Source organism: Zalophus californianus, chromosome 3 (genome assembly GCF_009762305.2).
Source record: "Zalophus californianus isolate mZalCal1 chromosome 3, mZalCal1.pri.v2, whole genome shotgun sequence".
In the NCBI taxonomy this organism is placed as follows: Eukaryota; Metazoa; Chordata; class Mammalia; order Carnivora; family Otariidae; genus Zalophus; species Zalophus californianus.
This window is the reverse complement of record NC_045597.1, coordinates 109,695,274-109,719,893: the sequence shown is the minus strand read 5'-3', so window position 1 is coordinate 109,719,893 and position 24,620 is coordinate 109,695,274. Positions and strand designations below refer to the sequence as shown.

The 24,620-nt window shown below is 37.6% G+C and overlaps 1 protein-coding gene across 1 annotated transcript in view; it reads right to left on the bottom strand.

Annotated features, from left to right (window-relative positions):
• Window positions 1-24,620, bottom strand: part of ARHGAP15 (Rho GTPase activating protein 15) — a 610,094-nt gene that overhangs the window by 442,928 nt on the left and 142,546 nt on the right. The gene's annotated exons all lie outside the window — the stretch shown is intronic.

The following is a 24,620-nucleotide window of genomic DNA, read 5'->3' as shown; positions in this document are numbered from 1 at the left end:
TCTTTATCCATCTGAGTCTTTGTTCCTATCATCTTTCTCCTTTGAAACCCTTTGTACTTCCTCTCTATTCATAAAAGGACCAGCTAAAGTCTCACATCCTTCATGAACACGCTCTTGACAATCCATATGCATTGGTCCCACCCTTCCTGGAAATCCTACTGCCTGCCTTTTATTTGTCCTTTAATCACGACTGTCCTAGTCTATCAGTTTTAGAAATCTCTTTTCTTCTCAACAGAATCTAAATTCCTTGAGATTAGAGGTCATTTAAAAATTCTGCCCTCTGCCAAGCCCTTAGGATATAGACAAGGTAGGAAGAAGAACAGGAGTCTGCAGACTGGGATGAATTGCACACGATTATAAACTGTGTAGCCTAAGCCAAGTCTAATTAGAGAAAGTTTCTTTCAGGAAGAAACTGTTCCTCCCAATTTTCTTCTTTCTTTTCAAATGACATTTTTCTTTCTTCCATGGGAGATGTGATAGTCTGATGGAATTAGATGGCCTAGATTTAAATCCAATTCCAATTGATGTTTACCATATGGCTTTGGGGAATTTATTCATGTCCCCATGCCTCAGTTTCCCCAACTGTAAAATGGACTTAATAAACATTGTTGCTTTTCACATCACCCTGAGTATTAATTAAACTAACATATATAAAGTGCTTAGAACAATAGCCGAAATACAGTGAGTGTTAAATACACGAGGGCTATTATTTTGATAGGATCACATTTCTTCTTATTAGCTTAGTATTCAGTTACACTCCCTTCTGGTTTCTCTCTAAGTACAGGTCACTTGTTTGAAAGCACATTCCAAATGGCTGGAGACCAGTGACCTAGTGCCCAGAGCCTTAGGCTGGATGTTGAGGTAGCAGGGACGGGGGGCTGACTCCTCAGTCACTGATCAGTGCATCAGCCCAGGATTCTTTGGGATAATTGCTGATATTTCTGGACTGCTTTTGGCAGATGATGCTGACCACACCAAATATGTGTGGTCTCCCTTCCACAGTACACATTTATGGCTGGGAAGTGGCTTCCCCCCAGAGACCATACTTGACAAACCTTTCCCCTTGTTTTTAAATGGTGAGCCACATTCTGGCCAATGAAACATAAGCAGAAGGGCTGTGTGTCACTTCCAGTCCAAGTATGCCCCTCCTCTTCTTCATTCTCCCTTCCCTGGCTTGATGCAGATGCATATGGTGACCTCAGAAGCCACATGTTAAAGACACTGGGTCCATCTGGTAGGAATTCTCTAGGAGGCCCTGATGTACTGCCTGCAGGAAAGCAGCCTGCAATCACCAATGCCCATGCTGGACTTAACAAGAGTGAGCAAAAAAAGTTCTGTTCTGTTTGATCCATTACCTGGTTTGGGGTTTATTTGTTGCAGTAGCTAGTGTGATCCCAACTAATCTGTTGCCCATCAGTAAATTGGAGAGAAGCATACCCATCTTACCAAAATTATTATTAATGCATAAAATAGCGAAGTTTCAGAAAGCACAAAGTAAATACATGTGGTAATATTTTCCTGCCTACTTGGTACTTATATTCTGAGAAAATTGTGTTAAACTTGCATCATAGCTCACCAGTGCTTCTCAACTCATCCATAAACTCCAAAGTAAGTGATGTGCAGCAGACTGACTTGGACTTTTGAAAGGTGCTTACTAGGATTCAGGTTTAAGGGAAAGGAAGGCTTAGCAGGGAGATGATCATTTATCATCATGACAAACACCAAAGGAGTTTTAAGTAAAAAGATGAGCAAGGCCAGTTTACCATGAGTTAAATTCCCAGATCTTTACTGAATTTTTGTCGAATGCACTTAAAAGGTTTTAGAGTAAAGTCCTCCACATAAATATCCTTGATTTTGCTATTGTCTCTTCTTCTTAAGTACAGAATTTTACAACTAAATAAACAAAAAAAAATTTTTGCCTGTGTGTATGTTTGTGTGTGTTAGGTATCTGCCATCAAATAATACCTAAATTCGAGTTTGAATATGGACAGTCCATCACCACATTATCATTTTAACACAATATTTACAACACATATATCACTTTCAGATCCCCCCACACACACACACACAGAACACCCAGCCTTAATTAAGACCCATATCTGAAGCACTTTCAGTCCTTTTCATCAGGTACTTCTGGGATTATGCATCATTAACAAAGCCTGACATCTTTGATGCTGTGAGGTGGTTCAAAACTCTGAAGTCAGTGTTAATCTAACCTCTGCCAAAATGAATACAAATCACACTCTTGTTGGTGGTAGATTTGTTTGAGGGTAGCCTTCATCAAGTAACCTCCCACCCCCCGCACCCACGCCGCCACAACATCTATGGGTCCTAAGATAAGAATAAAGATAAGGTTAATGGAGATACACATGCTATATGTGTAAATATTTTACATAGCATATCCAGCTAAGAAACTTCATAAAATCTTCTCCAAACCACCTCATTTGTTGTGAGGACTAAATATCTTTATACACATTGAATTTGGAACCATACTCGGCACATAATGAGGACCCAATTAATGCTAGTTGCTATTATTGTTTTGTTGCTGCTGCTGATGATGACTTCCTCTCCTTGAGAGCATTACTTGATGAATAAATGACTCAGTGATTGATTATTGGGCCACAAGGCTTCTCTGAACCCCAGGTGCCCTCTTGATTAATGAAACAATGTCCGAACGGGTGGCAGCACTACCACCAGACCCAAACGCATACCAAAGTGACTAGAACAAACAAAAGACTTTAGGCAGTGGGGCCTCCACAGACATTAACTTTGTAATGACTTTAAAAAAAATAAGAATTCTAAGATAATTTATTTAAATTTTACATTTATATTTATATATGATAAGCTAAAGGAAATCTAAATGCTAAAGGAAGGGTTTGAATAAAAATACCAATTAAAATCACTAATTCTGCTACCATTGGATTAATACTTCGGCTCAGTAATGTTATATCACTTAGAACTAATGGGGTCAATATCTATTTCTAGAAACAATCAACAATAGCTCCTAAATTATAGTTGTGTTTCCTAGCACTGCTAAAATTAATGGTCTTGTAAAATTCCTATTATAAGAATATATATTTCAAATACCGAAGTCTGCTATAAATTATTTTACATAAATAATTATTTTTAAAAATCAATAAGACTATTTTAAAGTTTTGGAACTAAAAAAAGATTTTTTTTAAAAAAACTTGCATTGGGAGTAATTTAAGAAAAAAATTATGCTTCTTTCTATTGTAATAATTTTTAAAAAGGACTGCCTTTTCTATTAAATTTTTTAATTCAATTTTACAGGCTGTTACTCTATAAATAGAACAATCCATTTTAAATGAACAAGGTGAAATATATAAATGACATTATTAGCGTTGCTACTAACAAGTTTTGAACTATGCATATTTACACATAAATAAAACAAAAACCAAAGAGAATAACCATCTATGAATAGTAGGGGTGGCATCCCTATTATTTCCTTAGTTTAAGGTGTAAATGGATCAAAATAATTGAGTAGTATTGGAATCTTCCTGCATTATATATTGAGAAATGCATTGATGAGTAATTAATTTAACTTAAAAAAAACCAGCAACCATACTTATATAGAAACCATAGATTTATCTTAACTTTCTCCTTTTACAATATTCCAAGTTATGGGCTAGAAGCTAATGTTACTTTAAATGTCCGATTAAATTGGTAAATCATTGCAAAGTCCAAGCAACTGTGTTTCAAAATAAGAACAGGATGTGTTTATAGGACAGAAAAGCCAACTGTTACTTACACTTATTAATCTGGGGACACTCGGCCATAGCTGTCCATTAACACCACTGAGAAATGGACATTTCTCTGAGAAGTAGTTACAGCTCTCCAAAAGTGTTTTGAAACTTTCCAGCTTCTGAAATATTTTTATTCTGAAATTTTAAAACCTGCTCTATTTACCTAAATGAATTTCTAGTTAACTTTGTCCAGTATCCAAATACAAGTCTTAAAGATACTAGAGGCTTGTACCAAGAATTTACTTTTTAATGATAGTCTCAGCCCCAACCTTGAGGAGGCAAGGAAGTGGGCTTTGGTATCATATCCAAGCAGGGCAACGATAAAATGGGTAGATACAGGGCAAAGGTTCAAACTGAATCCATTTGAATTCAGATCAAGCCATCCTAATTAAAACTTTTAACTCACTGCCCATTAGCTGAGTGCTAACCTGAACCAGATCTCAAAGACCGAGGTGAAAAAGGAAGAAAGGAGGGTCTTACCCAGATTACCTGATATCTTCCAGAGCACTCCCCCTGGCTTGCTATTGTGATTCTCTGAAAGGAACCCACCAGATAATAAAGCACTGGAGTTCTTTAGAATTAGGGAAAACACCATTACATGGTGTCATGGTTAGTTTTATGGGTCAATTTGATTGGCCACAGGGTGCTCTGATTAAACATTATTTCTAGATGTGTCTGTCAAGGTGTTTCCAGATGAGATTAGCTTTTGAATTAATAGACTCAGCAGATTGTCCTCCTCAGTGTGAGTGGGCATCATCTAATCTTTGAAGGGTATTTATAGAATAAAAACTGGAGGAAGGAGAAATTTGTCCCTTTTTTCCTGCCTCATTGATTGAGCTAGGACATATCTCATCTTCTACCCTGGGACTGGATTTACATCATCAGTTCCTCCTGGCTTCTCAGGCTTTTGGACTAGGTCTGAATGATACAGTTGGTTTTCCTGGGTCTCACACTTGCAGGTGGCAAATCATAGGATCTTTTAGCCTTCATAATCATGTAAACCAATACCTCATAATTATCTATCTATCATCTATCTATCTATCTATCTATCTATCTATCTATCTATCTATCTATCTATCTATCCATCTATCTACCTACCTATCTATCTGTATGTACGTCCTATTGATTCTCTGGAGAACTCTGATTTATATATATATCATTCAAACAATTCTTTGAAAACAATCATTTGATTTTGAACTGCCATGCAAAAATGCTTTGCTTTTCTGTCATAGCACTTAACAAAATGAAACAAAACACATAGGCGTGTGTACCTGTGTGTGTGTGTGTGTGTGCCTGTGTGCCTGTGTGTGTGTGTGTGTGTGTGTGTGTGTGTCTGCTGTTACCATACAGATTTAAATATCTTAAGGACAGTGTGTCTTCATATTTATTATTGTCCCCTGTACCTCCCAAAAATATTTAATCTGATACTTTACAAATTGTAAGTCTTTAGTATATTTTTTTGACAGAATTGAATTCAGTTAACCAACTGAATTGATACATTTTTGATATAAACTATCAAACCAGGTCAAAAGCACTTAGGCTTTCTCTTTGCTCTTGTTGGTAATTCTCTACTTCTTTTGTCTAGACTTTGGGCATTCCCTTGTGATCTGCCCAATGCTACTTTCAGGCCACAGGACAGTATTGCTTCCCCCCCACCCCCGACTGATAATCTCATTAGCAAGTTGATAACACCCTGTTGCTTTCTTCTCTCTGTCATTCAAGGCCTCCCAGACAAATCTTTCATATACCTCAATGATGTCAACACCTAACTGATGCTATTCTTCTCTACCTTGTTACCTGCCACCATCCTAGATACCTTAATTACCTCTCCAATAGCCCCTGTATTTCCTTGACTTCTAAATCCCTTTTATGTCTTTAGTCTTACCCACTGGGGCCAGCTATTGCTAAAACTGTTTCTTAGAATTACCGGAATAGTTCACCCTCCACATTCTCAAACTCAAAGACTTTCTATATGTGTATTCATAATTCAAGCTGCCTCTTTTAATTAATAAAGAGGTCATACCCTGAAAGTATATGAGCTAAAACACAAATCTCAGGTGTATTTTATTTGAACCACATAATATTATGTAAACTTTTAAAAATTAGTTGCTAATGTTTAAAATCAAGAGAGTTCATATAAAAATCCAGATTTCTGCTTCTGGAAAACCAGAAGACTTGGCAATTTTGCTCCATTTTCCTGCATGTATCAGTGATTTCAAAAAGCAGCGGGCTTTTTTTTTTTTTCAGATGGGAGAAGCAAACTCCAGTTTTGAAATTACCCTATTTTCCTCAACACTTAAAACACATCATTTTATTTCTTTACTTTGCCATCCATAAGCATTTTAGTCTGGGGTTCCTACTTGAATATTTTCTGAACCTACATCTTGCCATGTAGCTTTCATTTCTCAATGCTTAGATCTTCTATTTTATTAAATCTCAACCAAAACTCACTTACACCAACCCACTTTCTCTACACCTTCTCCCTGACATGAATAACTGATGGGAAACATCATGGAATTGTATTGCCTGAGCTCGCTGGATAGTTTGCTGTCTGCCTTGAGCTTGGCTGTCACTTAATACTGATCACTTTGCACTCTGACAATTAAGTGAATTATTCAAGTTGGTTGTAAACTTCTTGAAAATCAGACCCAAACTGTTTATTGTAATTATTTATTATTTGTAGCTAAAATACTGAAAATCATGTGAGAATCTAATATAGTCCTTTCATGGAGGCTTTCATTCAAGGCTTATTATGGGTGACTTTTTTAAGAAATCACCTGGTCCAGGGTGTATGAAAGCCACTACATAAGAATTAAAAGGACAAGTAATAAGAATAAGGCATCACACTTTTGTTAAGAGGGGCTCAGCTTTCAGGTTTCTTTCTTTTTTTTTTTAAGATTTTATTTATTTATCTGACAGATAGAGAGATAGCGAGAGAGAGAACACAAGCAGGGGGAGTGGGAGAGGGAGAAGCAGGCCTCCTGCCGAGCAGGGAGCCCGATGCAGGGAGCCCGATGCAGGGAGCCCGATGCAGGGAGCCCGATGCAGGGAGCCCGATGCAGGGAGCCCGATGCAGGGAGCCTGATGCAGGGCTCGATCCCTGGACCCCGGGATCATGACCCGAGCCAAAGGCTGATGCCTAATGACTGAGCCACCCAGGCGCCCCAGCTTTTAGGTTTCTTTACTTGCCCTTTACATCAACATCTCAGAACAAATGAGAACCTACAGAGTTTGCAAGTTGTAATTCCTGGGCACATCTGGGTGGGATAAGAGGAAAGCCGCTTTGAATCTCTACAATCTATCTCCTTCTTCCCAACCAGAGTTTTCAGCCCTGTAAACTGCTATCGTGTGTACTGCCTTCCACAAAGATTTAAAATTCATCAAACAGACAAAGTGTATATTTAATACTCACATGAGGGAATACAGAATGCCTTTCAATACATCAAACTCCTAAACCTTTTACATCCTTCATTTTTAAGCTACATGGATTTTGATTTGTACAATTTTAAAAATATTCTGAAGCCTAGTCAATCTAACAGTAAAAAGCACTGTTGCACAGTAAGAAATCAAGAAATACAATTCAGCAAACCTGGTATAGTTGGTCCCCAGGGAAGCTTTTTTCCAATTCGGTTTGTCATAGCCCAGATCCATCATGTCATGCTAGCCTAACTTACTACTACTGTCTTTCATTTTTTTCCCCTTTTTTGGCACACTCCAACTATTTTCTGTTAAACTAGTGCTGTCACAAGAAAACATATAAAAATGCTCTTTTGCAAACACTCTGTTTGGTTCTCTCCTGAACTCTCCGGAGCTACAGATTTCTCTCACTGTCTTCATCAGGGGTGAATGTTGACAGATCAGTGAACCTTACTGGTAGTCGTGACAGGCTTGATGCTGTTTTGTGCAAGGTAGAAGGAAAAAAAATAAAAACCAAGATAATAATAATAATAATAAAAAAAAAGTTTTCTGTGCCTTGCATCTAGAAGGTCCCTGATTCAACAACAAAAGCTTATATGCAAAGATGATTAGCTTAAATACATTTCAGAGCTTTCTGATTGTGGCAGCAGTTGGGTGTCTGGCTACTAGGTGAAATATGTATCTCCTTGAGAACAAAGGCGGCAGGCAACCTCTTCTGCTGAGGCAGCACCTTTCATAATCCCATGTATTTATCAGCATTTGTGTCCAGATCTTAGGGATTTTTGCCTTTCAGGTGAGGCTAAGAGTAGATGAAATGGTTAGGGTCTTAAACAGTCTTCGAAGATATCTGCAGAGAATAAAAACATGTCCCAGGTATCTAGGAGGACGAGAAGAGAACATTCTTGCAGATGAAAATATACACAGGACAGAAAAATACCTCCAAGGTGTGTGTGTGTGTGTGTGTGTGTGTGTGTGTTTACAGACTTGGTTTTAAAGTCTGTTTTGTCCAGTATAAGTGTTGCTACCCCAACTTTCTTTTCACATCCACTTGCATTCTAAATGTTTCTCCATCCTCTCACTTTCAATCTGCAGGTGTCTTTAGGTCTGTAATGAGTTTCTTGTAGGCAGAGTATAGATGGGTCTTTTTTTTTTCACCCATTCTGTCACCCTACATCTTTTCATTGGAGCATTTAGTCCATTTACATTCAAATTACTGATGGATATGTATTTAGTGCCATTTTTTTACTTGTTTTGTGGTTGTTTTTGTAGTTTTTCTCTGATCCTTTCTTCTCTTGCTCTCTTTCATGGTTTGCTGGTTTTCTTTTGTGATATATTGGGGTCCCTTACTCTTTATTTTTTGTGTATCTATTACTGTTTTTTGATTTGTGGTTACCTTTCAATTTATATATAACATCTTCTGCATATAGTAGTCTATATTAAGCTGACGGTCGCTTATTTTTGAACTCATTCTTTACTCCTCTCCCCTCCACGTTTCAGATATTTGGCGTCATCTTTTATATCCTTTTATTTTGTGTATATCCTATTTTCCTTACTTTTGCTTATGGTTTTGGTTTTCCACTCAGAGTCCCCCTTAACATTTCTTAGGGGGCCTCCAAGGTTTCTAAATGGAAGGGTGAACAGCCTTTAGGTTATTCATAAAGCCCATGGTAAGCTATTGCTTTAAAAAATTGTACAGCCTATATGTTGGCTAATTGAATTTAAATAATATAATTGTACCACACTATTTTTTTTCGAGTCTGAATCAGGTAAATCTAAAGAAACATATCTTTTTAAAAAGTTAAGACTGAAAAATAGGTAAGCTTATTTTTTCAAATAAAATTAACAAGCTCTGTATGTGCTGTTGCCATGGATTTTTTTCTGCATAACCATTCTGCATATTGTATACATGACTCCAAAGAAAAAATGGTTGGTCTGCAGTAGGAGGTGTAGGATGCACACAAGACCTAACTGGACGTGCACACCTGTGAGTGGTGCCCTCCCTGTGCCCTATGACTTAGCATGACACCTTCCATCACCATCTCAGGCAGATTCATGTACTATCGAATCATGTGGCACTTTTTCCCACGTAAGTGTGCACTGGGCTTGGTCCTTTGTGCTTCTCATCAGTGCAAAGAGTATTCACACAATGTATACAAGGGTTATGAGTTCTACAACCACCAGGGAATGCCTGGAACTTGAGAAGATAATATTGCAAGTAATAACTCTGATACAGTCTCCCCAAATTTGAAAGATCAGAAAGTCAATTTGCAGAAATGGACAATAAACATCCTTCTCTCGGCAAGAGAGGCAGCCTCCAAATCTAAGGTTTAGCCTCCCCTGGAAAGACACGCAGAACAGAAGTCTCAGACAATTCTTTAAACTTGATCAGAAGCCCACGAAAGCCCATCCTATTTTCCTCTCTGTTTTGGAACTGAGCTTTCAAGGACACATCTGGGATATCAGTTCTTCTCAGGGTGGCAAGATGATGTCCCAAGTACAATTTCAAGTCTACAATGAAATCAAGCAAAGACAAGATGGATTTGGAGAAAGGAGGAAAGCACTTGTCATAAGGCCAGATAATTAAACTGAGACTGATCTTTTCCAAAGTTTTTTAGGATACAAAACAGAATTTCACATTCTAGGTAAGCTATGCTCAGACCATTGGGGGAATACAACAAGGGTCAAATTAAAAAGAGAAGCACAGGGCGCCTGGGTGGCTCAGTTGGTTAAGTGACTGCCTTCGGCTCAGGTCATGATCCTGGAGTCCCAGGATTGAGTCCCGCATCGGGCTCCCTGCTCAGCGGGGAGTCTGCTTCTCCCTCTGACCCTCCCCCTTCTCATGTTCTCTCTCTCTCTCATTCTCTCTCTCAAATAAATAAATAAAATCTCTAAAAAAAAAGAGAAGCACATAAATTTTAAATGACCACATTTACATTGCCCTCACCTATTATATGTATGTAAAGCGGATGGCAGAAATAGAGATCTGAGCAGAGGTTGGTAGAGCTGATCATGATCTCTTGGGAAAAAAAGCTCTGGGTTAGGATTCAGAAAACCAGGGCTTATGACTTTAATTCTGCCATTTTTTCCACCTAGATATGTGGTGATGAAGATGGTTATTCATATCTATGAGACTCTTATCTCATCATTAAAAGTATGATAACACCACTTCCGCTGAAGGCCACTGTGCAGGTTAAATGTTGTACTGCATGTGAAAACACTTTGTAAACTCATATACACTTGGCAAATGTAAATGAGGAAGATTAAATCACAACACTGAGATTTTGTTCAAAAAAGTTATGGGATATTTGGAGAAGACATTTTTTTCTTTCATAATTTTGTGCATCATGAATTTTCATTTTAAATTTCAGGGGAATTTTAAGTTTTTGCTAAAGTCAACATTTAAAAATATTGTATGGATGCAAAATTATTTTATCTACACTTCAAGGGTATATATAATGGTTTGATGTTTCAGTTTTCATGTATAACTTAAGTCTTGTTCAAACACACTAAAGATAGAGTTTTATTAGGACTGGCGAGGATGATACCAACATATATTCATGGACTTATTCCATCTGTATGGAATATGTAGATCTCACTCTAAATATAGTCTTTCAGTGTTCTGAAATGCTTGTGCTTTGGAAATCTGAAGTACAATAAACTGATACTATATTAACTTCAAAATTTAGTTTCTCAATTTAAAAAAATGTGCATCTTCTCACAAAATAATAGATGTTTTTTAATTTAAAAATTAATGCATACAGATCAATGACAACTCTGAAAAAATTCAAAAACCCCTATACCATAGTTTTTCACACAATGTATTTTCCATTTTCATCCTTAAGCTGTTTCTAATCAAATCAATTTGCCACCTGATCTAGGTAAATAAGTTATTTAAGGATAAAACACTATTTCTAAGGGACACACACCAAATGTAATTGGTATTATTTATTCAGCCACTCAACTAATTTATAGTTAGTATGGACTTTGCACTGGTAGTTTGAGTGTTTATCTACATAATCTTAACCAGGTTTTTGTATGCTTACACTTCTCATTTCCTTTATGTTTAAAAAATACTCTTTATAGTATATTGAAAAAATATTGAATTAATTAAGCTTCCACAGTTATTTAATTTTCTCAGTCAGTATTGGGTTTACAAATAAAAACCCTCAAGTGTAGAAGTATTAAATCAAATTTTTAATTTTTTGTAAGTAACAACTGGATGAATTTATACATGTTTAATTTCATCTGCACATGTCTTTTGGATGTCTTAAGAGATTTTGTCTCAGATTGCTTTATGTCATCAATACAGTATATATTTTTGAATAAATCTCCAAAAGTCTAACATGAGAAATCTGTAAAATTTATTTCCAAAAGTTTATTACAGTAACTCTGTTAAGCCCAAATGTACATTATTTCTAAAACAAATTAAAAGAACGAAGTAAGACTTGGAGACATGTGGACAGCATATTCACTGAAATCTGCGTCTTTGGTTGGAAATTTGTCAAGCCTAGAAGAAACTTGAAGGAAAAAAATATAATCTGCATCTTATTTTGAAGAATCAGGATCACCTTTTATAGTTTCTGGCTACATATATCATGCGCTCAATGGTTCAGAATGTGTGATTTTTAATTTCAGGTTTATGGGTTTTGGTTCAATGTCCGTTATCCTGCTGATTAAGTTAGTTGAGCCCGTTTTTCTAGAGCACTGTACCACGGGGCCAAGGTCTTCTCACAGTTGCCTTTCACTTATTTATATTTTTTCCAGTTGCCTATTAGCTCAATGTCTGTGTAATGGTCACAATTGACAGCCTTTGGGATAGACATGCTCACGTACAAACTTCCAGTGGCTTCTATGGAGTTAAATTTTGTTTAACAGTTAACAGCATCTAAACATATTTGAAAGATTTCACTACAAAATCAAGACTTATGTTTTCCTTGGAAAAAACAGGATCTGGAAAAGCTGGGCCTGCTTTTCTATGTGGTGACCATTAGGTGGCATTGAGTAGTAAAAAGGGGCAAAGGCTCCCAGGACAAGGAGCTGAGCCTGGCCTACTCTAACCCAGCAAATTAATTCCTGGCTCTGGAACATATTTGAGTTGTTGCCCTCCTTGTGCCCTGGTCCGAGTTTCCAAGTATGAGTGATTGGAAACGTGTCTCTATTCTTGAAAATAAAAAAAGAATCAGGAGAAGGAGGTGGTTTGGGCTAAAATGGATTGAGCATGTTTATTTGGAAGAAGGGGTGAATCATCAAAGTAGAAATGTTCAGGGAACCCTTGGAAATAAATGACTAGTGCCTCCACCGGAGGAAAGGAGTGGGGATAGAGATTACTGGAATCATTCAAGTAAAGGCAGAGCTGAAGCTATGAAAGTGGGTGAGTTTTCCGAAGGGGAAATTAGGTAACCAGAAGAACGAAAGAGCAATAACTGAGCATGGGAAAATACTCACAGTTGTGATGCAGGCAGAGAAAAAAACCGAGGGAGACAGAAAGTTTGAAAAGAAAGAATGATAAAAATCTACCTTACTATTGGCTCAAATTTATTGGTGTATTTTATTGTGGGAGAAAGAGAGGTGTGTGTAACATGAAAGGTGAGTAATTAAAAGTTTACTATTATTATGAGTAGGAACAAATGTCTGGGTACCTTGGCATAACAACAGCGCAAAGCCCAGTCCGGTGCTTTGCCTAAATCCTCATTTGCAACAAAGACAAATAAGTGCCAGACACAATAGGGAGAAAACAAAAACATTTTTGAGTATGTAAATATATACAATAAGATATTACTTTTGCCTTTGATATGCATTTTGCCTTTTTTTGGGTAAACTTATTTTTTTACTATCTAAACTGAATGTTCTGCCTTTCTTTAAATTTTTGATTACAGATTGATCACCTTTATTTTAAACATAGCACTTTATAAATGATGGTGAAGGAGTTCCTTACTTGTCCCTTAAATTTTTTACTTTCTCATCTTGGCAGTTGCAGACTAGTGTACATCGAGGAAAGTGGTGAGAACAGAACAGTGTGAAATTATTGATCTCTTGCCTTGTGAATTTTCACAAGTCCTTGCAAAAATTTACAAGTTTGCTTCAGGGCAAAATTTGATCATTTTGGACAGGGATTGAATATTTTGCCTTGAAAAATGTTAGCAAAAAATCTCCTGGGGGTGAAATCACAAATTGTCAAATCATTTGAGCATAGAAAGTCATCAACTTTATGTGGTGAGTGGCAATTTATACTCTATGCTTAGCTTTCATGGAAAACAATGATAAATTTAGAATCAATACTCCAAAATGATCTGCTCCCAACAAGAACTGATTGTTTTCACTGGATTGTATTGAAGGTTTGGATACAGTGTAGTACCAGGGGAGATCAGCAAGAGGCAGCTCTGAGTCACACGTCAAGCCAAGGAGGCAGAGGAACGGAGTTGGGGGCGGAGGGGAGGGGAGGCTTGGCTTCTAACCAGTCGGGGGGGGGGGGGGTGGAGCCCAGGCTTTAAAGACAGATGTGGGTCCAAATTTTGGTTCTGCTATTTATTAGGTATGTGAAATCCGGCAGGTTATTTAACCTCTCTGAATCCTAGTTTTCTCAGATTTAAAGTGAGGGAATTAATATTTACCTGATAATGATGCGGGATAATGACAGGCAGATGCATGCTTCATAAATGGTATTCCTATTGTTACTTTATCACAATTAAAATCATTATTATTAAAGAAATAGCAGTTTTTCTGTAGGAGGACAGGTTGAAAGTCTATCAACTTCTCGTTGGAAAATCAAAATTTACATATACCATAAATACTATGATTCGTGAATTCAAAAATTTACGAGTACGAGAGGACTAGGAACACAGCTTTTAAGAGAGAACTCTAAGAAAAGTTGCTAAAACTAAGAACTACTAAAAGGAAGTCTTTCACGTACTAGATGATAACCTCACAGGGTTGCATCGATCATAATTTCATCTAGTCTGAGAGTGAAGGAGTTACATACGCTTATGAATACTGGATCCATAGACAACTTTAAAAATATTTTTGGCTAGGTAACACTTGCACATAGTTCATCTATCAAAAAGCATTAAAAAAAGAGTAAAGTAAGAAGCTTTTCTCTTTTCTTTATCTCAATATGGGGATTTAAAAAAATAGAAACTAGAAAATTTGGAGTCCATCACTAAGGACTAGTGAAAATCGTGGTGCTTGAAGCGCAAGGTACATTTAATAAAGCGCATTTGTCCTGGGGCGCCTGCTGGCCATTTCATCATCTAATGAAGCACCATCCATGAATCTGCAGCTTCATTAGAATGTTCAGAGAAGTGGGTTTTCAAGCCTGTTTCCTATGGGCCCACATTCCCTTTGCAGAGCCATGATCATAGAGCTCTCTCTTCTTTCAGGTTCACTGCCATTTAGCTCTTGCTTCCACGTGAGCAGTCTCAAAGCCTCACAAGGCCGGTCTCTATTTTTAAGCAAATACGGTTAATTGCAAAGAAATCCTAACAGTAGATGAAATACTGACCTACTACTAGGTTATAGACTAATATTCTTGATCTTGACTTGTTGTTAGGACTTTCCATAGAAGGGACTTTATCTCAGTGCTAGGTCTCTTTATATTAGCATAGCTTAATGATATCTTGTGATTATTATTCTTCCTACATATGTATTTTATGTACTTTGAGAAGCTGAAATTAGAACTTGATATTTTCTGCATTTAAAATTCTCTTCCTTCTATGTGTAGGTGAGTGGTCAACATGAAGAACTCTAGAGATGAAGTGCCCTAGTTCTAAGCCTGGCCTTTCTCACTTATTAATTCTATGACCTTGGGCAAGTGACTTGAACTCTCCGAGCCTTCTTTCTCTTGATCTATAAAATGGGCATAATCATTGTATCAGAGCTATTCCAAGGGTTAAATCAGCAAACAAACGTAAAGTTCTTAGAGTCTAGTGTATAGTAAGTACAATATAAATTAACTCTACTACTTTTTTATTGCAAATATGTCTGCCAACGTTCTCTTTCTTCCAATAACAACAACAACAACAAAGAGAGTGCTCTTTTTACACGTGCCATCTTCTTATATCAAAAACTCAAGTGTGGATACTTTCTTACAAATTGTCCAATTATTCATGTTTTCATGAAGCAGGAGGTAGATATGAAGGACATATTTGATTTTCAAAACCTTCTCAAAACCACTCAGTAAATCCTTGCTCAAATCCTTAAAACTTAGCATTTTGGGTTAGTTTTGGCATCCCTCTTGGTTGGAATGCTTCCAAAGAAGCCATTACAGACCCACAGTGCTTGGGGGGTAGAATGAAGCTGGCATCACCAGAGCCTGTCACTTTAGCACAAGAGGGAAAGAAACGTTCTGCCTTCTCCCGTGCCAGCTTCATCCTCACACACTCTCATTTCTAGCTTTCCAAAGGTGGAGTGTCTGATCCAAAAGGTGAGGGTCTAACACGTGACCTAAGTTAAAGGGTGGTGTCACCAGTTCTTAAAAGCACTCCTTTTTATCCTCTCTTGGTTCTTGTCTCTTATTCCCTCTATTGTATCTCCATGGGATTAGAGGACCCAGACCCGACCTGACCCTTGATTTTCTTTTCCACTCCCTGCTGCTGGTAAGGTGGAAGGGCGCGGGCTCCCTGCTCCTGGCAGCATGCTCCCTACATCCTCCCTTGCAGAATTCTCCTCCTGAGTTGCTCACTTCATGAAGGCTGGCCGCTTAAATGAGTTTGTGATTAGTTGCTGAGTAAAACCCGAGGCCCATTTCTCTCTTTTTCCTTTAGAACTAGAAGGATGAGGAAAGTAAGAAATGTGAAGTGTTTTCAAAGAGCCTGTAAATTTGAAAAACAGATTCAGATAAAATTTGGTAGGTACCCCTTCTCTTGGAAGGAAATCTCTGAGGTATGAAGGATCATAGATTGAATTTGTGTCTAGGCAGAGTGAATGACTCAAGGCTGTCAAAAGGCTGACACTGAGGTCCCCAAGAGCAGCCACCTCCCAAGCTCTGTAATAGACTCCCTGACTCTTTGCTTCCCACCCTTCTGTGGGAAAGTAGCTCAGCTCCATCTCTGATGAGCTTCTGTGCCCCTGACAGGATGCAGATTTGTCAACAGCGAGCCACAGTTGCAGTCATTAAAACACACAAGGACTTGCTAACTGAATTTTGTTCGAGTTAACAGAGGTGTTCAGTGTCCAATAAAACAACGTAAAGGTCAAGCACAGCTAAACCTCTGTAAAAAGGAGTAGAGAAGAAACCAAGTGGAGACATTCTCAGTGTATAACTAAAAAGGGAGAATTATAGAAGCAAATGAGAGATAGGGTTGTGTGACCTAAATAGGAAAACTTATTGCTTAAAAAAGATATTTAAATGTAAACTATTTCACAAGGTTTATATGAGAATGAATAAAGATTATGCTCTGAATTTGTCTTCTTTCTGATCTGACTTGGCCCATTTCTATTGTAAATGGGTGGGAGAGATTTCGCTCCTCCTGCACAAAGCTGAATAACCTCTGAACAATTTGGTGTATTCAAAACAGGACTCGGTTGGAACTCAGATGCCCTGGGTTTGAGAACTGAGGTTCTAAACTGAAGAGTGAAGGCACTCGTAGCCGTCTAAGCTCCCGGGGAGGGAAAAATCAGGGAGAACCGCTGGTGTTAGCAAGCGCTTCATGGGAGAAATCAGGATTGAGTGTGACCTCAAAAACTGGCCCAGGTCATGGTCTTGAATGCAGCCGTGACTTGTCTTTGCACATGTAACCGGATTCTGGCATATAGACCAATTTGCAAGGCAATGCTCTGAAATATGCAGAGAAACTAAAAAATCACAGGCTGTTCCCCGTCATCGAAGGCAATACTTGACAATCTTTTCTTTAAGCACAACTACTTGAGAACGAGAAGGGTCTCACATGATGAATTAAAATCCAACCAAATTGGCACTTCAGCTGAATGAATAAGAGGAAAAAAATTCTAAAAGTATGGACTGTCCATAAAAGAGACACTGCTTCATTCTTCCCTAGAAATAATAACATCTTTTACATATGCCACTTCTCTCTGAGGAGCTTTAAATACTTTATCTAATTAATCCTCCCAGCTTCCCAGAGAGGTAGATAGGGGGCAGGTATTATTATCTGAATTTAGCAGTTGTAGAAATTAAAGTGTCCTGATTAAGTGACTTAGGTAGGAGGCAGCATTTGCACTTAAATAAGTGGGCTCTAAATTCTCTGCTATTTGAGTAAAAAGAGCACCTACAATGTATATTAAATCTGCCTTCTTTTAATCCATCCTACATGTAGTCTGGCCAAAAAGTCTTTAGCCGTGCTAGGTACAAAGAACAAAATATCTCAAAATGTGATTGTGAATTTAGCAGTGGCTTCTGGGCCAAAAGGCTAGAGGTTATTTTTATTTTAAACTATAAGGAATAAGATTTCTTGTATTTTTAAATTGCTGTCGTCGTCAATTTAGTATTTTTAAACAGTTGAATGTGTGTTGTGAGTATCAGAATAGAAATATCCGAGGGACTATGGAACTTTCCAGTAGTGAAGGGAAGGAAATCTGCATTTGGGCCAGGTAATTAGACATTCAGGTATGAAACACATAGGAGAGGAGATAATGCCAAGGACAGAGTCTAGAAGAGGGGACTAATTTAATAGGTACTCTGTTCCCCACTCAAAAGTCATTTTCTTCTCTTTTGGCTAATGGAACCCCAGTTATGGGGCAGCCAGTCCTCCTCCCTGTCAGTCCTAGCACATCCATTTCTCTTTCCTGTCACAGTGCAGGGGCGGGCATATAAGTGGTTCTGTCCATGACACACACAGAGGCCATGTGGGAGAGGCTGCTTTGATCGTCAAGAGGTACAAGAAGAAGTCCCCTAGTCTGCTTAATTTTGCCAGGTCTTCACGGGCATGAGTCAGACAAGTCCACAAAGTGGATGTCAGAACAAGAAGAAGGAATGCTCTCAATGACTGTGCCCTCATTGACTTATTGAATTAACCACCCCTGGAACTGTTGTATTTTGGTCCTTACTTTCTACATGAGTTACAATTTCTACATCATTTACTCTAGGAATATGGGGTTTTCTATATAGCTGAGTTGTCACTAATACAAACTAGAACATGTTGTTTTCAGAGTTATTTCTATGTCATTACTCCTGACGAAGTCTCAGAGCTGCTGTTATCCCCAGTGTGGAAATACTGAGACGGGTGAGCACAAGGTTTGAGAGAAGCCAGAAATGCATAGAGTATTCACGTAAGTTTCCTCACAGAGTAGAAAAACGTTCTGTGTACTTTTCCCTAAATAAATCACATGGAACACACTGGGCAGGAAAAGGCCCTACAGAAGCTGGTGAGAATAGAATGGAAAGACCTGGATGCGGAGGCAAAGAGTTTGAGGATATCAATGACCTAGAGAATAATCTGAAGATTATCCAGTTGATAAAAATGTGCGCTATGTCCACAATGCACCGTGTAGGTCTGTGTGGCCAATTTCGAAGTTAGCCTATAGATAGATAAATGTAATAAACAAAGCAGGACAGTATTATCTATGGATTGTCTTATTGTTTCACTGCTTGATAGTTCTCTGAGACAGCTGCCCAAAAGATGGCTGATAGCTTAAGGTTCAAAAATTCTACCTGTGCAAATACTCAGGGACACAGTCCATGCATGTGGCAGGAGCATACGTAAGTCTCAGATGAGAGAGGTACATTCTGAGTCCTGGTGTGAATTCCTGAATCTATCCAACTCATACTCATTTTTCAAAAAGTAAACAAGCCATGTCTGCCAGTTACACTAAACAAATATGCAACAAATGCTACATAATGAAACTGCTCATTTTTTCTTATTAAGGAGTGTACAACAAATGAAAAATAAACTACTTCATTGCTTGTTATTTGAAAAGCGAATGGTAAGAATGAATTCATTTTTACCCTTAGGTTCCCAGGGTGTACTAGAGGGGAAAAAGCAAAAAAAGTTCAAAAGGGTCTAAGGCAGTATTTCAATAAACCCCGGGATCAAAACACAAGCCACAAAACAACACAAACAAACTACAAAGAACTCTAAGAAATATGAAGCATCCGAATAAGTAGAAGAATGATAAGATGGCTTGGCTTAGCCTCCCGTGATGGAATTTCTAGCCACTCTCCAAGTTTTTGCTCATTTCCAGTGTGTGCCTAATGCTGAGCCAATGTTTCAGTGAGACACAAAATTATACTAAACGAAGACTAAACATGATTTTAGAGCATCACTAGCCATGACACCATGTCAGGCACTAAAAGAAATTGGAAAGAAGAAAAGAAAGAAAGAAAGAGAGAGGGAGAGAAAGGAAGGAAGGAAGGAAGGAAGGAAGGAAGGAAGGAAGGAAGGAAGGAAGGAGGAAGGAAGGAAGGAAGGAAGGAAGGAAGGAAGGAAGGAAGGAAGGAAGGAGGAAGGAAGGAAGGAAGGAAGGAAGGAAGGAGGAAGGAAGGAAGGAAGGAAGGAAGGAAGGAAGGAAGGAAGGAAGGAAGGAAGGAAGGAGGAAGGAAGGAGGAAGGAAGGAAGGAAGGAGGAAGGAAGGAAGGAAGGAAGGAAGGAAGGAAGGAAGGAAGGAAGGAAGGGGGAAAGAATAGTAGTACCTGTGGCCCGTGCTTTCCAAAGGTGTAAAGTGTAATTAGAGAGAGGATGCATAGGTCTGTGGAGATACGCATAAAATGGTAAGCACAAAGTGTCTAACAAACGGGATTAATAATACTAATAATGTGAAAAGACAGCAAAGCCAGCATTCCAGAGGCAAGATTAAATGAGTGTTAGCAGTGTGGGCAGAAGAGGCAACCTGTGAGTTCAAACCTCAGCTTTGCCATAAGAGCTGCATAAAATTGGAAAAGTTTAACTAACACGCCCGATAAATTCCCTTTCTCCTTTTTAACTAGAAAACAGACCAAACTACAGACTCGGCGGGTTGGCGGTGAGGAGTAGTGATGATACAAGTGAAGTATTCAACAGAGTGCTGAGCCCTCACGATAGTGTTTAGTAAAGGTTAATAATGAGATTAGGAATGGTGGGCAGGATAAATGGTCTTCATAAGTAGAGCTAAAGCTTAGTGAATGCTTTTGGCGTGGGGGCCCTTCTTCCTAAGTTATCTCATTTAATTTCTACACCAACCCTTATAAGGTCATATGCAGTACGGAAGTTTAGAGGTGGGCAACGTCCACTCTGGCTCTGAGAATTTATTGTAAAGGATGCATAGGGGTTGAACCGGAAGAAAGGCAATGTGATGGCATGCCAGGCAGGGACTTGGTTCAGCACTGGGACATCAAACAAACATGCAGTGGAGTAAGAGGGCTTTATCAGTCATTTTAAAGAAGTCACACATTATCACCAAGAGTATGGCCACAGCAAACAGGTAGATAAGAGGATGCTGGGTTCAAGCAACTGCATCATAAGGAATAGACCGGGAGGCTGCCTTACACAGCAAAGCAGGGAACTGACAGGTCATCAAGCTGCTAACCCTGAAGAGCTAGACGCTTAGAGAAAATCTGCTCACTGGGTCTTCTGAAGTAAGCAAGTAAATTAATAAATGGGCCTGTTTTCACATATACGAACTTAATCAAACAGAGAGATAGATTCTGCTCATCAAACAATTATTTTGTTAATATGTCGATTTGAACAGTTTCTAAATTACTGTCTTCAAATTAATTGTCTAACTGCATCGCACCAACACCAAGGTCAACAATATGTGATGTAGACATTAACACAACATGCTATTGCATTCCCTTGCCCATTGTGTCAATAGTTCAGGGACGGCGTGGTCAGCCTGGGGGGCCCTGGGATCTCCTCCCCTTCCTCTAGCAGTTCAAGTCAGTAGCTCCTCTCTGCCTAAGGTTTGACAGTAGCTGCCTGAGGAAGTCTGATATTTCTTCTAAGTATTCTCCCCGCTGCACCACAGATTCAGCCTTTTAGCGTGTGGGTGGTTTCTGCTTTTGTTTGTGGGTGGTTCTTTCATTGTGCAGAAGGGTTTTCTTCTTGATTCAGGAATTACCAAGAGTGGTGGCCTGCTTCATTGTGACATTTCTCAGTTATACATTGTTACGGTCCCAAAGCCAGTTAGGCAAGGTGTCCTGGGGAAATCAAAATTTATTATTGCCATTATGAAATTCTGAAATTAAGACCACCTTGCAAAACAACTGAATTATAAATGTGGTATGTCGTCTTGTTACCCAATCAATTGGCCAGTAACACGAGACGGTTATTAGATTGTGCTGTGCGAGGGTAACTTCCTCCTCCTAATGTGATGGAATTAATTCATACAACCTGATAACAAGGCTATTACAATGCGAACAATGGTTTGAAAGTGGCTTGCTGGAACAGCCAGGCACCATTGAACATTTCAGATCAAAGGTCTATTGAACAGAAAGAACAAATAGAATCAATTTCTTGAACTGTTTCTGCATTTCCAAACTTGCAACATTATACCACAGAATGTGACTTAATGAAGGACAGATGAGAAGACCAGAGAAAACTAGTTCTAATGCAACAATGAAAATTAATGTAGTACTTTGGATTTTTTTTCCTCTATGAAAACAAACTAGTTATTAAAGACAGCTTTGTATGGCTAAAATTCTGGATTTTGAAGCCAGCCAGGGCTTAGATAACTCACTTAGTTACAGATAACAAGGAGTAAAGAGATGCATTTGCCACTTTTCATCAAGGCTGCAAAGTTGCATGGTATAGAATTGATTTTTAAACAGCAGAGTACTTAACAAAGTGAGGTGTTCCTCTAACAGACATAGATAACAAAAGATACACAGAACATTTTACATAAAATCTGAGGTTAAAAGTTAAACAGTGACCACGATAAAATGTGTAGTGACTATGTTGAAAAACTACTTTTCTGGAAAAGTCATTTATATTAAAGCTTCCACCTCAATAAAAATGTAATCTGAGAGTTGTTAAAATTCCAGAAAAAAGGTAAAAAATATATTTATTCATTGAAAAACTTTAAACTCCTGACAATAAGCCAGAATTTGTCCTAGGTTCTTTGGAATTAGCAGGCAATAAATTAGCAATAAATAGAGAGGAAATTATTAAGTGGATAAAATTTTATAGGAATAAAATATGGAATATTTGGAAGTGACTAGCATTTAAAATTAATTAAAGAGTAATTTTAAGAATAAGATGAGAAGAGAAAATTTATAAAACTAAAAATTATACAAATAAAATATTAACCTTCATTTTGAAATATCTAATCTTTTAAAAAATGTCATATAATTTGCTGCTTTAGGATATGCATCATGATTTTTTTATTTGTAGTATATCTCATCTAATGAATAAGTGGATCTTTTCTACATTTATTATTAAGAATCAGAGTTATGGCAAAACTCTTATACTGTAAAATAAAGCAGTTATTAGCAATTACTACCAAATACCACCATCAAATTTTCCAGAAATATATATAAGATTCTATGTAGAATTTGTTGCTTTATTTTCATCTCTTCATTTTATCATTTGTTTTACTGAACAAAAGTATCCCAACCTAATTACTTTCATTTCTGGAAGTCAATAACTTAAAGACAAAAATATCAATGTAGCAATATTTTAAGTGGAAATATTTAAAAATAACACCAGCTCTACAAACATAGTGGTCGTGTAGACAAAACAGAATAAATAATTTCTTTAACCAAATCTTTAAGTTAAAAAATTTATTGACACACACAAGAACAATGAATATACACAGCTCGAAATCTAGACAATTACTTGAACACATGAAATAAAAACATTCGACATTATCTTTCCATTGTCAAATTTTAAAATCACAATGCCCAAAACAAAAAGAAATTCCATTAGATATGGCTAAGTTTAAATTTTTTTTAAAGTGGCCTATTAAAAGCAAGAATCAGGACTGATCAGGTAGTTAAATATGTACTCAATTATTACTTTTCTACTGAAACACTCATGAAAATACAGAAGAGATAAGTCTTAGTAGCACTGGAAATTGAGGATATCAATCAGTGATCTCTCAGAGATTGGTAATAATTATCTTTAAATACTTTACAGTTCATCTGTATTGAGATTAGCAGTGAATGTATTGCTACATCTTTTAAGCAGAATAATACACAAAGAAAAAGTGTGGATATTAAGAAAATCCCTGCTGACTCTTCTTCCCTAATATGGTTTGGCCTGCACTGCTCCTTGCAAAGTCTTGTGATCATCAGACTTGTGTCTCCTAAAGGGAGTTTTTTCCTGGGGCCACAAGGACTATTCACATCCTTCTCCTACTCCATCGTTTCCTTCCTGCCACCATCAGTTTCGAGGGAGGCAAAAGATCTAGCACAGGATTTTACTTGATGAGCAAAATCAACAATGACTGCAGATTAAAAAGAAGCCACGAAATGGTTTATTCTTTTAGATGATCATAGATTCATGCCCCCATTCAGGGAAAAAAAGAACCAAAAACTATTTCTGAAATTCTCACAAATAAATCTATCTCCTTATTATTAGCAGAACATAGACAAGGATAACCGGCATTGATTTTCCCTCAACTTAGAGGTGGGAGAGAGTGAGTTGGTCAGCACTCAAATGGAACTGAAGGTGTAAAAAAAAAAAAAAACTGTAAGATAGGATATAAAAGCCTGAGTCCTATAAAGAGAGTCTGCAAGCTGGAAGAAGGGAACAATGCTTAAAGAATACAGGGAAATATATCTGTGGAAAAAGATATTCTGAAACTATAACCCATAGGTATGTACCTGTGTTACCTTCTCAGGAAGAAAAAAAGGTGGCATTTATATGGCCAGAAATGGAAGGTAAATGCTTTAGGGGCTGCTTATACAGAGTGAGATGTGCAAACAGCTGCCAGCAGTAAGAAACAAGGCAGGGAGACTGAGCAAGACTCCAGAATTAAAATCTTTATTAGAGGCAGAAAAGATCAGAACTTACATGCACAAAGTTGAATCAACAATGGAGAGAAACATTCTGCAATGTGTAATACAGAGAAATGAGACAAAGGGAGAAATTTTGACATAAAAGTGATACACATGAAAAATAGAGAGGAAGTAGCAATTTCACAGAAAGGTAGATGTACTGAAGATGAAAAAAGACAACTTGACGGGATCATAAGTCACGTGAAATTAATAAAAAGTAATTTTGAGCTCAAACTCTTTTGACTGTGCATTAAAGTAGTTTGACTCTGACTAGCAGAGTAGTGGAAAAATCAATAAGATTTTTTTTTAATTTCTAGAATAAAGATAAAAACAGGGCGGTAAAACGGGTTACTTACAAAGAACAAAATCAGACTGTTTTCCTACTGTACTAACAACCTGAAGACAATAGAGCAATAGTAAGATAATTTTGAAAAAGTAAAGCTAACGAAGAGATTTGATCTTCCCGCAGTAACTATAGTAAATTATGTGGTTACAATAGTGAACACAGTAATATTGAGTGCAATGTCAAAGAAATTGAATTGGTATCTGAAATACACTTATTAATAAAAGAAGATAAT